This window comes from Poromitra crassiceps (assembly GCF_964638095.1).
Source record: "Poromitra crassiceps genome assembly, chromosome: 3".
NCBI classification, from domain to species: Eukaryota; Metazoa; Chordata; class Actinopteri; order Beryciformes; family Melamphaidae; genus Poromitra; species Poromitra crassiceps.
Window position 1 is genome coordinate 10,716,852 of NC_139625.1, and position 17,500 is coordinate 10,734,351.

Below are 17,500 nucleotides of genomic sequence, written 5' to 3' on the forward strand. Positions count from 1 at the left end.
CGATGTAGAGTATTAAATGCGGCTTGTAACCTCTCAACGGCCTGAGCAGGGGTGTCCCCGACCAGTGATGGGCAAGCTACTTGGAAAATGTAGTAAGCTAAGCTATCAGTTACTCTCAATTAAATATAGCTAAACTACATTGAAGCTATCCCCAGAGAAATGTAGCAAGCTAAGCTACGAGCAACATGGCAAAAGCAGCTTGCTACATCAAAGCTACTTTTTTCTCACATTGAATTAACTTCATGTGGAACAACTTTCAACCAAACAAATAGGCAGGTAAAAGAGAATATAATTTTGATTGTTTATTATATTATAAAACGCACTGAAACTCTCACTGGCACAATATTCAAAAACAGACAATAAAACCTGAAAGTCTTCTTCATCACTGCCAGTGGCTCCCTCTGGCTCTGCCATCTTTCAAAGTTCGTTGCTGATGTGACTTCGCCAGCACATGACATATTTTGCCCTACCCTTAACCAATCGTCAGTCTTCATTGCCTAAACCCAACCCAGTCAGAGGCAGAGTAGTGCCGGGTCTTGCTGCAAGAGAGGCAAGGATGCTAAAAAGCAAGGATGAAACAACAACACTGTCTTGTTGTCCGTCATAATGGAACTGGAAGTGCTTTATTGGCTACACAGGCACACTTGACATATGCAATGTCTCCTCCTGTTTAATCCAAACCGCAGCAGAAATCTCCACTGCGTGCTTTGCTCATGGATTTTCTCTGGCGAGTAGCTTGTAGCTTTTGCGGGAAGCTACAAGCTACTTGGGTCTATAAATAGCTTAGCTACTGAAAAAGCTACTTGGTTCAAAAGTAGTGAAGCTACCACCAAGCTACTGAGAAATGTAGTTAAGCTATGTAGCTTCACTACTTGTAGCAAGCTACTGCCCAACACTGTCCCCGACACAGTATAGGAATGAACATAATTTGGTCTCTATCGTTGCATCAGCCTAGAAACTGCGCCCAGCGCCCGGCGCAGCGCAGGTTAGTGGGCGTGGACCGGCCCACTCGATATTTTGGTGTCGGCGCACAATATCCGCGGCGCACTGAATGAGGCCTGGTTTTGAAAAGCGCTAAGCGCTAAATTAACGCCAGGGCGGAAGATATCGTTAGGCCGGTATTTAAGGCCGAAACGCCCATTCTGGCCTATTCTGGCGCTGCGCCATGCCTCTTTGACGTAAAGCGCATTTCGGGGGCCTAAAACCATGTTGCTATCTTCCCGAGGCAGGCGCAAGGCATGTTTTTTTGCGTTTAACGCCAGTTTTTGTGCCTAAGGCCAGTGGGAAGATAGGGCCCATTGCCCCCAAATGTAATTCTCCCTGCATAAAACAATAATAATAAGAACGACAAAGACACCTTGAGGATATACAGCAAACACAATCGAATGCAGTTTAAAGTGCAGCAGTCCATATTGACTGTTATTCTACTTAAGTTGCATCTTGTCTGTTGGTGTGTAAAAAGTGGGCCAGGCACGCACGCACACGCACACACACACACACACACACACACACACACACACACACACACACACACACACACACACACACACACACACACACACACACACACACACACACACACACACACACCTACACACACACACACACACACACACACACACACTCACAAGACAGATGATCTCATGCGGGTGGATGGCAACGTGAGACCCATATAATGCTGCAGCCTTGCATTATGTTCTCTCGCTATGCAGATCTGTGCACACATTCGTTGCTATGAAACAGAGTAATAATAATAAATAATTATTATTATTATACTAATAAGAATTATAATAATATAGAACATATTTTGGTCAAAAAGTATAAGGTCATATGAGGAAGACTGGACAACCAATGAGCACTTTATGGAGATGTGTAATAAGAGGTGGCAACAAGTTATTTTGTCAAGGCCACTCAGTCAGTGTTATTTATGAGATATGGATGTTCTACAAACTACATTGTCTAAGTTACTGATTGGTCACGTATGTCTGGTCTGGTCTTTGCCCATTGCCTCTCGTTATAAGCTGTATATGGGGCCGGGCACACAGCAGCAGCAGCGCCCTGACAGCATTGCCTCTCGTTATAAGCTGTATATGGGGCCGGGCACACACAGCAGCAGCGCCCTGACAGCATTGCCTCTCGTTATAAGCTGTATATGGGGCCGGGCACACAGCAGCAGCAGCGCCCTGACAGCATTGCCTCTCGTTATAAGCTGTATATGGGGCCGGGCACACAGCAGCAGCAGCGCCCTGACAGCATCATCTGAATGCTTTTGCTAACATCACAGCCCAAAGGGCACTAGGTTGACAGGCAGCAGAGTGCGAGGAGTCATTGACGTTGAGCATACAGAGTTGGACAGAGACGGCGGGAGTGTCAGCTAGCAAGCTGGAATAGAGACCGAAAATGCAGTTGAGTTGCTCAAAACAAGGCCTTTTGAGAGAAGAACATTGCAGGAGAAGCTCAGAGTGTCAACCAGAAGCTTTATTTTGTCTGATTTTCCAGACGTCAGGATCAGAGCCAGCATGGACTCAGACAGGATGGAAAAGCACATATCAGGGAAAAATAAGAGAAAAGCACGGGGACAAACTAGGGTCCAGATGGGAAATGCAATGTGACCATGCAGCCATGTTTGGGAAGGTAAACATAGCTGCTCAGCGTGATGAAGGCTACAGGATAGGGATCCCTAAGCATAATGAGGAGGTTGACACAAACAGGCACATCCTCTCTCACACAATAGACTGCTGTGGTGCCTTTGAGTTAGCCCTGCATGGCCAGGAGGAAAGTGAAAGCTCAGAAAAAAGAAAGAAAGAAAGAAAGAAAGAAAGAGAGGGAGAAATTAAGGGTGCTTTCTCACTGGGGACCCGGGAGCTGTAAACCCGCCCACAAGCCCATTTTTTCCCTGCCCAAATGGCGGAAAACCGCCCTATCTGGCAACACTGTTGGTAGAACCCCCTTTTTACATCATGACATTAGCCTCTTTATTCAGACAATCAATAGTTTATTAATGTACTCGGCTCACATACATTTTCATTTTCTAGTTTAAACACAACTTTGGATTTTTAGCTGCATGTGGTCGGTCGGTCCACAAGAAAATGTTGGTCCTCACTTGAAGCGGATGCATCGTTCTGGCACGGGTGTGTCACATGATCAATGTCTGTCACAAATCAACTCTGATTGGCTGCAGCTATTGCGGATTCGCGCTTGTTTTGGCTTTATGAAACAATGGCAGCAACGAATGGACAGGTCAAATAAACGTGGTTTAGTGGATACAACAATCTATCAAGTCTACAGGCTCCATTTAGGGGAAGATACAAGATGATCACACCAGTAAACTCCTAAAATAGAGAGCACATCATGCTTCTTTTTTTACGAGATACATTTTCAGAATAACAAATCTCTAGATTTATAGTTAATACCAATTCCCTTTGATGGTGGAATGATGATACGGTACACAATATCTCCTTCCCTCGCTTCCTTCTCTGGTGGATTGAACGTCAGGCTTCAGTTCTCCATGAAGGAGCGCTGTAGAGCTTCCTGCATCATTGTGTCCTCATCTGTGGCGTAATCGACAAAGGTGTCATAGGAGAAGCTGTGCCTGATCCTCAGGTGCTGGAAGAAGTTAGCCGTCCTGTAGTTTGGATCCCCCCAAGGCATTGAGGCACAGATAGGGCACACCACACGCTGTGTGTCTAAAGCATGCTGGGTAGTGCAGTGTTGAACCAGGCCACCCTGATCCAGGTTCTGGCAGTTGCAGTAAGGGCAGGTGAAGGTGTAACGATTTGGCACTGGACTGATGCTGGCAGGCTGGCTCTGGGCAGTAGTCGCCGCTGGTACTGGACGGGTTCTGGCAGGCTGGCTCTGGGCAGTAGTCTTCACTGGTACTGGACTGGTTCTGGCAGGCTGGCTCTGGGCAGTAGTCTTCATGCCCTCCTCAATGTACTCCTGGTATTTAGAACAGGCAGCTGTGTGGCCTCTCATCTGAGCAAGGCCCACCTGAGCCGCGCAGCCTTTGCAAGCCCCCACAGATGAGTGGATGAGGGCATCTAGCTCAGTAGCTGTATTCCAATACCGCAGCTTTGCCCTACATAAAGCACAGACAGGCTCCTGGAGACGCAGACACCCCTGCAGACAACTGTGGCAGAACGTATGTCCGCATTGTGTTGTTACGGGACTGTCGAAAATCTCCAGACAGATTGGACAGACAAACTCTGTCATGTTGCCGCTTCCATCAGACATTTCTCTTTTGCTGTGCAGAGCCAACCTCCAAGCTTCACAATTTAGTTTATTCTGAGAGTGTCAATGCCCCACCAACCGTAACCTTAACCGATGACATCATCACCGATGACATCACAATTGCTTGAGTGACATCACTGATGACATCTTCACTGATGACATCACAATTGCTCAAGTGACATCACTGATGACATCATCACTGATTACCTGATTACATCACTCACCTATCATCATCATCATCATCATATCATCATCATGGCTCTCTGTCTCTGTCTGTCTGTCTGTCTGTCTGTCTGTCCCATGTCCCACTGTGATGTCATAAATCCCACTGTGATATCATCAGTGATGTCATAAATCCCAGTGATGTGTGACATCATCAGTGATGTCTTAAATCCCATTGTGACATCATCAGTGATCAGTGATGTCACAAAAAATAAGTGAGAGTCTGGCTTCAGACCCCCATCTTAGCCACGGACAGCTGGGTCCGGTTGCACCAAGTGGTCTTACGACTGGTCTTAAGCTAAGTTGGTCGTAACTTTACGACCTAACAGCTACGCCGGTTGCACCAAGAGGGCTTAAGCCTTCTTTTCACTACGCCCAGGCGTAAATCTTAACGCCTGGTCAGGAGGAGGCGTAATGAAGTGCCTGCCTGTAACAGAGATCTCAGTGTCTATCAGCGGAGACCTGCTGTAATTGAGTCCTTACCGTCACTAGGCCCAGGCGTAACTCTTAATCAATCAATCAATCAATCAATCAATCAATCAATCAATCAATCAATCAATCAATCAGTTTAATACATGTCCCAGAAGGGCACTTTGGTTCACATCAGACAGTAGTGGAAATTACAACATCATTACTAATTTGATAGTAGTAATAAAGGCACACTTCAGAATTGAGATACATTATTACTAGTTTGAAAAAGTAATAAAGGCACACTTCAATATTATACAATACATAAACATTTGTTGCATTATGTACTAGGGATGGGCGCGAGTACTCGGGTACTCGAGTACTCGTTCATAACGTCAGTACTCGAGTAACGTTTCTGCTGTCCGGGTACTCGCCCCACTCCCCACCCCTTTAAAAATGGTCTAAATCTACGCATGCATCGTTATGTGGATCTGGCAGCATGAACTGCACGGGCGTCAAGTCAGCCAGAATGTACAAGTACGTCATCCGCTTTGTTGATTTCAAAATAAAAGGCTTATTGTAACGTGAGTTGTAACCTTATTGATTTTGAGTAATGCGTTACAGCCATAGTTTCACGCCATATAACATCACAACGAGTATTTTGATACAAGGTTTGCTGCTTCGTTCGTTGAAATACCCTTTTCTCCTCCAACGTGCATCAATAAGCTATTTACTTTTGTTTAAGTAACATTATTTTGAAAGTTTTAACCGGAAGTTTTCCAGCTCATCCCGAAAATGGTGGCTGAAGATATGCTCCCGAAGGAGACAGATGCACGCTTCTTCATAGCGCACGCCCGATAAAACTCATTCACAACTTTGCAGTAGTTTACCGACTACACTGTCGTTTCCCATAACGTTAGTCACAAGAAATGTGGAGAAAGAATCGCTTTTTGGGAGACAATCGTTTCATGGTGATCACTATTTAGCTGCAGCTGTAACGTTAATCACACTGGTCAGAACACCGGACCTTGTAAGCCGTGGATTTACGTTAGTGTAACAGTGATCATAAAGTAAAATGGATGATACTGGACAATGGACATGTATTGGAATTGAGCCTTCGCTTGTTTCACAACAATATTGTCCGCTCCGAAGCGCTAATGCCATCCATCCAACCATCGGAGATGCTGTCTGAGGTAGGCTTTAGACGTTAGCTTAGCATCACCTCACCTAATATCACAGTCAGTCAGTCAGTCCCTCTACTCACATGCTCCAGGTTAACGCTTTCTCCATGCAAAAATGCAAACGTTATGTGTGAACAGCCCCACACACAGCAGATTACCCCTGCTCCGTCATTACCATAGTAATCACATAGAGCGCCACCGCCTGGTCAGGAGGAGGCGTAATGAAGTGCCTGCCTGTAACAGAGATCTCAGTGTCTATCAGCGGAGACCTGCTGTAATTGAGTCCTTACCATCCTCATCGTCGTAAAGTCGCCTTTGAAGCATGAAGTTAGATTATAACTAACCTAGTTGTGTGGCTTAGCCTTCCCAAATGTTGAGGGTTGTTTTTTAGAATTTAATACATAGAATTGGGAACGTTACATTCAATTTCATTCAGACTGCCTGACACTAATCGCCGCTGCCATTTTCCCCCGGGGGAAAAACTACAGGTAGTTGGCCAGCCGGCAGGAAAGTATCGCGGGACTTGACGAGACTTGGTGACCGAGATCACGAATGAGGTAATTTGATCCCTGTGAGAGTCCAGGAAACAGCCCGGGGGGAAATATCAGTCTGGTGGTTGTTGAGGGATGAGATTATGATGATATGTGGCGAAAACGGGAATAAAACTGGCTATTTAGATGCAGGAAAGACAGGCTGCCACTTGGCCCCCTCGGAGCTCCATTTTACGACTGGCTTTGACGCTATTGATCTCAAAACAACGCTAGGACGGCCAGAAATGCTGCGGAGATCACTGGGTGAGTCGTCAGATCATAATTAATGTGAGGAGAGGGGTCCAGGTTAAAAAAAAACGAAATTCTCCTTTAACTAATGCTTAATAGTGTATAGATATTATAAAGTGTTACGGATGGGACTAATTAACAGTAAAGGTGCGTTCACACCGACCTATTAAAGTTTTTCGCTGGCATCGAGTTTACATACAAAGTCAATGCAACCCTTTTGACGTTTCCTGGACTGAAGAGATGTCTTCTACCAGCTTTATGCACCACAAGCTCTAACCGCCAGACCAAACCTTTGGTGCCTCTCATGTCTCAACTACCATTCACCAGACGACCCTAACGTCTGGGGAATGATGTGGCCGTGTATACTATTCGATCAGCATCACCACGGTTGCTGCGGCCATCTTGTTGACAGTGAGAGCAGCGCTAATAAAAATGGAAAGTTGAATGTTGTGTTGTGATTAAAAAGATTATAGGATTTAAATCATCATCATCATCATTAAAATTGCCTAAGTGGGCGGGCGGTGGTTCGTCACAATTTTGCAGGCTGTGTCTGTTTGTGACATCATCAGTGATGTCATAAATCAGATAATTGTGATGTCATCAGTGATGTCACTTGAGCAATTGTGATGCCATCAGTGATGTCACTTGAGCAATGGTGATGTCATCAGTGATGTCACAAATCCTTCCTGGCTGAGGCTATAGAAGTGGTGGAAGACACAAGGCATCCAGTCTGCCCGAAAGCCATAAGAAGAAGAAGAAGCCGCTGCTCGCGTACGATAATCTCCCTCTAAAAACGTTAATTTTTACCCTTAGGTACGATAATTCAACATTTCCCACCTGGCAACACTGTTTAGCTATATTTTCTTAGTTTATTTAGGTGGAACACCATGACCATGGGAGAGGAATCCAAAAATGATGATCTATCCACTGCAATTCTGAAACAGAAAAAGAGGCCTAACAGACTGATTGTTGATGAATCCATCAATGAAGACAATAGCGTGGTCTCCCTCTGTCAGACCAAGATGGATGAGCTGCAGATCTTCCGTGGAGACACAGTGCTGATGAAAGGAAAGAAGAGGAGGGAGACTGTGTGCGTTGTGCTCTCTGAGGAAACCTGTTCTGATGAGAAGGTCCGCATGAACAGGGTCGTCCGCAACAACCTGAGGGTCCGACTGGGGGACGTCATCAGCATTCAGCCATGCCCTGATGTGAAGTATGGAAAAAGGATCCATGTTCTCCCAATAGATGACACAGTAGAAGGAATGACTGGAGACCTGTTTGAGGTCTACCTGAAGCCATACTTTCTAGAGGCGTACAGGCCAATCCGCAAAGGTGATATTTTCCTGGTCAGGGGAGGGATGCGTGCTGTGGAGTTCAAGGTGGTGGAGACTGATCCCTCTCCCTACTGCATCGTTGCTCCTGATACGGTCATCCACTGTGACGGAGAGCCCATCAGGAGAGAGGATGAGGAGGAGTCCCTGACTGAGGTCGGCTATGATGACATAGGAGGAGTGAGAAAGCAGCTAGCTCTGATTAAAGAGATGGTGGAGCTGCCTCTCAGACACCCTGCACTGTTCAAGGCCATTGGAGTCAAGCCCCCACGTGGAATCCTCCTGTATGGACCCCCTGGAACAGGAAAGACCTTGATTGCAAGAGCCGTGGCCAATGAAACTGGAGCCTTCTTCTTCCTCATCAACGGCCCTGAGATCATGAGTAAGATGGCGGGAGAGAGTGAGAGCAACTTGAGAAAGGCCTTTGAGGAAGCAGAGAAGAATGCTCCTGCCATCATCTTCATTGATGAGCTTGATGCTATCGCTCCCAAGAGAGAGAAGACTCATGGAGAGGTGGAGAGGCGCATCGTGTCTCAGCTCCTGACTCTCATGGATGGCCTGAAACAGAGAGCTCATGTCATCGTTATGGCTGCCACCAACAGACCCAACAGCATTGATCCAGCTCTGAGGAGATTTGGGCGTTTTGATAGGGAGGTGGACATTGGCATTCCCGATGCCACTGGCAGATTGGAGATACTCCAGATTCACACCAAGAACATGAAGCTGGCTGATGATGTTGACCTGGAACCAGTGGCCAATGAGACCCATGGGCACGTGGGTGCCGATCTGGCTGCTGTGTGCTCTGAGGCCGCCCTGCAGGCCATCAGAAAGAAGATGGACCTGATCGACCTTGAGGATGACACCATTGATGCTGAAGTCATGAACTCCCTGGCTGTCACCATGGATGACTTCAAGTGGGCCATGAGCCAGAGCAACCCATCAGCTCTGAGAGAGACTGTGGTTGAGGTTCCCAACATCACCTGGGAGGACATCGGAGGTCTCTATGATGTCAAGAGGGAGCTGCAGGAGTTGGTGCAGTATCCAGTGGAGCACCCAGACAAGTTCCTGAAGTTCGGCATGACCCCATCCAAGGGTGTGCTGTTCTACGGTCCCCCTGGTTGTGGTAAGACCCTGCTGGCCAAGGCCATTGCCAATGAGTGCCAGGCCAACTTCATCTCCATCAAAGGACCTGAGCTGCTCACTATGTGGTTCGGAGAGTCTGAGGCCAACGTCAGAGAGATCTTTGACAAGGCTCGTCAGGCAGCCCCATGCGTTCTCTTCTTTGATGAGCTGGATTCCATAGCCAAGGCCCGTGGTGGCAGTGTGGGAGACGCCGGTGGAGCAGCCGACCGAGTCATCAACCAAATCCTGACCGAAATGGACGGAATGTCCTGCAAGAAGAACGTCTTCATCATCGGAGCCACAAACAGACCAGACATCATCGACCCTGCCATCCTGAGACCCGGCCGTCTGGACCAGCTCATCTACATCCCGCTGCCTGACGAGAAGAGCAGGATCAACATCCTCAAGGCCAACCTCCGCAAGAGCCCAATCAGCAAGGACGTGGACTTGGACTTCCTGGCTAAGATGACCAACGGCTTCTCTGGAGCTGATCTCACCGAGATCTGCCAGCGGGCATGTAAGCTGGCCATCAGAGAGTGCATCGAGAATGAGATCCGCAGAGAGAGGGAGAGGCAGACCAACCCATCAGCTATGGAGGTGGAGGAAGATGACCCTGTGCCTGAGATCAGGAAGGACCACTTTGAAGAGGCCATGCGTTTTGCTCGTCGCTCCGTCAGCGACAACGACGTCCGCAAATATGAGATGTTTGCACAGACACTGCAGCAGAGTCGTGGTTTCGGCTCCTTCATGTTTCCCTCCAGTGCTACAGGGGGCAGCGGTCCAAGCAAAGGCACAGGGGGAACTGGCAGTGGCCCAGTTTTCAACGAAGACAACGATGATGACCTTTATGGATGAATGATGAAGAGATTTTATTGAATGGATAGGCCCTTGAGATGTAGCATGTCACTTTCGAGGCGACCCTTATGGATAAACATATACTGCCCCACAGTGGTCAGTGCTGCGATCACTTTACAGTATGTGATGATGTGCGTTTATGTATTGTTGGCTCTCCTTATATTGTGAAAAAGAATTTCCCCTCGGCGACAATAAACTAAATACAGCAATTTGTTATATCTGAGGGAATAATATTTTCTACATCATTATTCTCATTCTCATTGAAACATATTAAAATGATTAATATGATGTGATCTTTGCGGGGATCTGTACCAAACAGATGTTTTCTTAAGTTTGTAGAATATGATGTGTAGGCCAGAACATCTCTGCAGCACAATATTTAATTTAAAATGGCATTTTGACACATGTTTTGCCTTTAACAAAATATTGCCATATTGCGATTTGGATAAAATGTTGATTAATTGTGCAGTCCTCACACAAATTCTCACCAGATTCCTGTGTGCTTCGTTTAATCACCAGAGAAATGCAAAAAAGGAACACAGGTGGAGAAAGCATGTAGCCTAGGGCAGTGGCGCTGGAAGTACTTTTAGGTAGGGGGTGCTGTAAGGAAGGGACTCGGTGCTGCCCGCAAGGGCAGCGCCGAAGAAAATCTGACGTTTTTTTTTATTTAGTTTTTTTATTTAGAAGAATATTTAATTTTAAATTAACATTAGGATTATACTGTTGTGATGTCATTATTCAGTATCTTCTCCTTTTCTCACTCACTTTCATGTAAGCACCTGCTCTCCCTTTAGTCGTTTTACACTACAACAGACAGCAACACAGGCATAAACACTGAACTTATTATTATTATTATGGAAAACCAGATTATGATGAAAATCAAACACTTTTGAAGAGAGAGCGTATGAAATAAGATTAGAGCTAGGAAGCACAAACTGTTTTTTAATGCATTTTGTTGGTGGTATATAAACACAAGACAGCCAAATCTAACAATTTCGAAAATCCAATTTCTTGCCACCAGGGGGTGCTGCAGCACCCTCAGCACCCACCTTCCAGCTCCATTGGCCCAGGGGTTCCCAATATAGATAATAAGTGAATTAAAAAGCAGCAAACATTTCAGTCTAATCTACTATCATCTACACTGGCAACTACACTACACTTCATAAGAACACATCCTAAGCAAGGTGCACTCAATCGGCTAATTGCCGAATTGAAAGGAACCAGCTCACTGGGCTCCAAACAAAAAAGCTAAGACTAAAGCTAAGACTCATGTGGTTCTAATTAGCTCAATTTCATTCAGATATCTTGATGTGAGAGGTCAAGGGACCCAATTGAGTAGTTATGCCCATTTACATTTGTCAAAAACTTTGCCGACTTTGGAGCTATGTTACACCCGCTTCCCAGCGGGCTAGAATAACATGGCTGGAACCTACGGATTCGTCTGGATGTCTAGTAATTTTTGGGTGGGCTCAGATGATTATGGGGTTGGGGGGGGGGTGTTCTGTCTATATCATCTTGTGAAACATCGTTGCCAGTAGCACTGATAGTCGATTAGACTGAAACTTTTCCGACACCTAATTTACGTATTTTTTTTAACACCACTTTTTGATGTCCACTGATGTCTTAAATTAAAAGGCAGAAGAACCTTTGCATTGATCTGAGCCTGTGGGGTATTTATTGAGGCTTTTCCAGCAGAGGGACATCGGGTGTGCGGGTTATCCTCATAGCTGTCCAATCTACTTTAATTGATCCTCATTAGGACAAGAAAGGTATTATCTCCGGAAACGGAAAGCATCTCCGGAACCGTTCCCAAGCAACATATTATTTCTCCAATTAAAATGTACTTTCTGCCTTCAGTACATTTTCCCGTTTCGACAGCCTTGAGATAAGCATGAACTCTGCCCAGCAACAGAAGATCTCCTGGTACTGACCTCATCTGGGGCGTGGGGGGGGGGGGGAAGCAGTACCTCCAGACTCTTCTTTAGTGGCTTGGACTCGGACTCCAACGTGCCTCGACTACAACACTGGTGTGTGTTAAATCTGTGTTGGGTTGACAGTGATACTGTACTACTCTCTCTCTCTCTCTCTCTCTCTCTGTCTGTCTGTGTCTCTCTCTCTTGTCTGTCGGCCTCTCCAGTATACGGTAGTTAGTAGGTCATATAGGGACAGATAGAAAGTAATTTGGCTCGGCTGCTTTTCGAAATCCCTAATTATACAGTCAACAGCAACACACTCACGCACGCACGCACGCACACACACACACGCACACACACACACACACACACACACACACACACACACACGCTGGGGGGGAAGTGATCTTTTTCACTGCACACTTCCCTCATTCGCCTCATTCAAGTGCCGGAACGTGCCAATCCGGCACCCCCCCCTGGGCAAAACTAACTTCAACTTTAAGTTCAAAACTATAATATTGGATTTGAGTAGAACCCATAAGTACAGGAACTAACGTCCACCAGCATTCAGTAGGATTTTTTTTATACTTTTTTTTTTTTTTTACGCTGTGGGGAAATGTAGTATATCTATATACTGTATATGCATTTGACCCATCCAGTACGTACCACTGGGGACCAACTCCAGTTGTTTTGTCAGTGCCTTGCTCAGGGGCACTGACAGGAGTATTACAGTAACCCTAACGAACATATCTTTGCGATGTTGAACGCATAGCTTTCGTGTTAGGTTAGTGCTGGGCGAAAAGGAATGAACAAACGATTCTGAACTAATCATTCTCGAATGATTCTGCAATAGTACGTACTGCTTCAAGTGAAAAATAGTATACTGTTGTTACTTGCAAAAAGACAAACTATTTAAGCTAAAAAGTCACATGCACAACAGATCTCTGTGGATATTTTGTATGACTGTAGAGCAGGTGTGTCTTGTTTATTTTGCCTAAATCTAGAATTTATAAAAATGATGACATGTCATATCATCCCAGTCTTTTCTCTGAGAATGTCATATTTAAGGGGATGTGAAGCCACCCTTGGACATCACAGTGTAACCAATTTTCATTCAGATATCTTGAGATGAGAGGGCAAGGGGACCCCACCAGTTTTTCCTTAGCCAAAATTGGACTTTGGAGCGTTTATTAGCTGCCTTGCAATTGCCGACAAGCTAGCATGACCTGGTTGGTCCCGCTATTACAGTCTCCGAAAGACAGTAATGTGCGCTGGCGACCGCAAGGGGTAGAAGATTTCATTTTTTTATTTTTTTTACTCTGCGGCGGCCCACCACCTACGGGTCCATGACCCGGGTCACGACCCATATTTTGAGAACCACTGCATAGGGGGAAAGATGGCCTTTGTTCCTTTCCTCTCTGTCACTCGTTCCATCATTCTGGAAAATAACTTCTCATACTGAGGTTATGGCTGACCCTTAAGTCACACGGACCCTTAAGTCACACGGACCCTTAAGTCACACGGACCCTTATGTCACACTTTCTTTGATTGCTTTCATGCTCATAAGAAAGTAAGAACATGGCTTCAGTGCAGCTCTCTCTCACTCTCTCTCTGTGTGTGTGTGTGTGTGTGTGTGTGTGTGTGTGTGTGTGTGTGTGTGTGTGTGTGTGTGTGTGTGTGTGTGTGTGTGTGTGTGTGTGTGTGTGTTGGCAGATGGACCTCTAGGCACTGACAGAGATAATCAGAGCAGAGAGAAGACATGTCAGTTGGGGGAGTTTATACTTGTTCTGTCTGGGTTTTCTTCTGCTCGACAGCAGTGTCAGACAGATTCTTACAGTAACTACTCCATAGATGATTGTAAAATCTCACACTGCATTTGGACTAGTGTTTGTAACTCTTCCTTTCAGTTTGTAGCCTTGTCATTTTACTTTCTCCCGGTATCATCTCATCACAGCTATAAACATCCACAACATTAATTTGGCAAACTTGTCACTTGTTGGCTTTCCAATCCAGTGTGTTCTTAAGAGACCAAAACATTTACATCAAACTAATGCTTGGCCATCACTTACTTTGTAAGCTCTGTGAATGAATTCGAGACCAAAAGGACTCCTACATCTAGGGACCAAGCGTACAGAATAAACAACACCAGTATTGAGTTTGTATTGGTCAACTTCTGATGGGGACATAGAGACCCAAAGCATTCATGTGTCCTGGGTAGATTGGCTCTGTTGCTTCATGCTAACGCTTTAGCATACTCATTGGCTCAATGCTAACTCTTTAGCATATGCTATGTTGGCTCAATGCTAACACTTTAGCATACACTATGTTGCGCCATGCTAACACTTTAGCATACACTATGTTGGCTCAATGCTTACACTTTAGCATAATGCTATGTTGGCTCAATGCTAACACTTTAGCATACACTATGTTGCGCAATGCTAACACTTTAGCATACACTATGTTGGCTCAATGCTTACACTTTAGCATAGACTATGTTGGCTCAATGCTAACACTTTAGCATACACTATGTTGGCTCCATGCCAACTCTTTTTAAATATTAAATATTTTATTTTCAGTTTTTTCTTGGAACATAACACACATATACAAGCTCAGACAGTAAGTGAAAGAAAAAATAAAAGATAGATAAAAGAAGATAAACTAAATATATATATATATATATATATATATATATATATATATATACAGTATATAAATAAATACATAACGATAATAATAATAATATACATACATGTGTACAAAAACAGGCTACCAGCCGTGCTATCTGCTCACGTGTCTATGATCATGATGTGCATGGGGTCCCAAGCAGGCGCGGACTGCATAATCGGGCACGTCAGCCAAATGCCCGGTGGCCTGGCCTGGCCTGCAAAAAAATAAAAATAATAATATATATATATATTATTTTTTTGGTGCCCCCAGTCACTGAACAGCAGGCCATGTGCCGCCTATTGGTTTACTAGTGGTTTTATTACTTTATTCAGGGTTAAAGTGGGTGCATCTCATTGTAAAATTGGACTCAGCCCAAATTGGGCTTCAAACGGCCCAAATCTGGCTTCAAACGGCCCAAATCTGGCTTCAAACAGCCCAAATTGGGCTTCAAACGGCCCAAATTTTTCGGCGCGTTCGCCCGTATCGGCCTGGCCTGCTTGGTATCTAATGCCCAGCCTGAATTATAATCCCAGTCCGTCCCTGGTCCCAAGCAAGGGGGCCACAAAAAGAGAGAGAGAGAGAGAGAGAAGAAGCTGGGCGAGTCACCCGTCATCTTTAACCTCGTTGAAGTAGGCCAAAAACGGGACCCAGATGGCATAGAATTTTTTCAAGCGAATTGGTTCTCAAGAACCTGAGTCTCTCCATCCATATCACAGAGATCATGTCTGTTAGCCACAACTGAAAAGAAGGCGAAGAGGGGGCTTCCATTCCGTCAGAATGAGTAAACGTAAAAAAGAAAATAAATTTATGTTTTTGATTTTTATTTATTTTTTGGTCTGGGTGAAATGTTCTATGGTCTCACCCATTGACAGTAAATCTCACCTGATTCCAGATATAGCTGAATCACTTGGTTTGACCAAGTAAAACTATTTTTATAAGCATTTTATGAAATGTATATGGGAAAATAAATGGCAGATGAAATCTTTTGATGCGTATGCTTAACAGAGATGGGGAACGTACACACATTGTTTAAAAGTAGAAGTACTAATTCAACTTGTTTACTCAGGTCAAAGTAAAAAAATTACAGGCTCTGAAATGTAATCAAGTATAAAAGTAAAAAGTATTTCTTCCGGCTGTTTCTAACTGAACCTCACGTCATTATTAAGATAAACAGAATTTCTGCGCGCTCAATTCTAGGGTGGGGACTCTGGAGAAGATGATCCGAGCACACACGGACACACGGCTCTCCAATCATAGCAGTAGGATTGGCTACAGGTGGTGTATGCTGATGTTTTTTAATCTGTTTGAAACACAGTCACTGAAGAACTAAATCTAGGAAATGGAAATGAATAAACTGAGTTCAAGTCAGTTTTGGTGGAGCACGAAGTCCTTCATCGCTTGTGTTAGTGGTATTAGGGAGTGGACTTGGTTCAGGTGATGTGTTGTGTTAGTGGTATTAGGGAGTGGACTTGGTTCAGGTGATGTGGTTGTGTTAGTGGTATTAGGGAGTGGACTTGGTTCAGGTGATGTGGTTGTGTTAGTGGTATTAGGGAGTGGACTTGGTTCAGGTGATGTGGTTGTGTTAGTGGTATTAGGGAGTGGACTTGGTTCAGGTAATGTGGTTGTGTTAGTGGTATTAGGGAGTGGACTTGGTTCAGGTAATGTGGTTGTGTTAGTGGTATTAGGGAGTGGACTTGGTTCAGGTAATGTGGTTGTGTTAGTGGTATTAGGGAGTGGACTTGGTTCAGGTGATGTGTTGTGTTAGTGGTATTAGGGAGTGGACTTGGTTCAGGTGATGTGGTTGTGTTAGTGGTATTAGGGAGTGGACTTGGTTCAGGTGATGTGTTGTGTTAGTGGTATTAGGGAGTGGACTTGGTTCAGGTGATGTGTTGTGTTAGTGGTATTAGGGAGTGGACTTGGTTCAGGTGATGTGGTTGTGTTAGTGGTATTAGGGAGTGGACTTGGTTCAGGTGATGTGGTTGTGTTAGTGGTATTAGGGAGTGGACTTGGTTCAGGTAATGTGGTTGTGTTAGTGGTATTAGGGAGTGGACTTGGTTCAGGTGATGTGTTGTGTTAGTGGTATTAGGGAGTGGACTTGGTTCAGGTGATGTGTTGTGTTAGTGGTATTAGGGAGTGGACTTGGTTCAGGTGATGTGTTGTGTTAGTGGTATTAGGGAGTGGACTTGGTTCAGGTGATGTGTTGTGTTAGTGGTATTAGGGAGTGGACTTGGTTCAGGTGATGTGTTGTGTTAGTGGTATTAGGGAGTGGACTTGGTCCAGGTGATGTGTTGTGTTAGTGGTATTAGGGAGTGGACTTGGTCCAGGTGATGTGTTGTGTTAGTGGTATTAGGGAGTGGACTTGGTTCAGGTGATGTGGTTGTGTTAGTGGTATTAGGGAGTGGACTTGGTTCAGGTGATGTGGTTGTGTTAGTGGTATTAGGGAGTGGACTTGGTTCAGGTGATGTGGTTGTGTTAGTGGTATTAGGGAGTGGACTTGGTTCAGGTGATGTGTTGTGTTAGTGGTATTAGGGAGTGGACTTGGTTCAGGTAATGTGGTTGTGTTAGTGGTATTAGGGAGTGGACTTGGTTCAGGTAATGTGGTTGTGTTAGTGGTATTAGGGAGTGGACTTGGTTCAGGTGATGTGTTGTGTTAGTGGTATTAGGGAGTGGACTTGGTTCAGGTGATGTGTTGTGTTAGTGGTATTAGGGAGTGGACTTGGTTCAGGTGATGTGTTGTGTTAGTGGTATTAGGGAGTGGACTTGGTTCAGGTGATGTGTTGTGTTAGTGGTAT

The 17,500-nt window shown here is 45.0% G+C and overlaps 1 protein-coding gene and 2 pseudogenes across 3 annotated transcripts in view; 2 read left to right on the forward strand and 1 right to left on the reverse strand.

Annotated features, from left to right (window-relative positions):
• LOC310772910 (midkine-B-like) overlaps nt 1-17,500 on the forward strand; it is a 32,277-nt gene that overhangs the window by 2,306 nt on the left and 12,471 nt on the right. The gene's annotated exons all lie outside the window — the stretch shown is intronic.
• On the reverse strand, nt 3,499-4,233 carry LOC310774185 (E3 ubiquitin-protein ligase RNF114 pseudogene; annotated as a pseudogene). Its single transcript has one exon. The product of its transcript is annotated as an E3 ubiquitin-protein ligase RNF114 pseudogene (transcript).
• On the forward strand, nt 7,708-10,128 carry LOC310772666 (transitional endoplasmic reticulum ATPase pseudogene; annotated as a pseudogene). The gene has a single exon. The product of its transcript is annotated as a transitional endoplasmic reticulum ATPase pseudogene (transcript).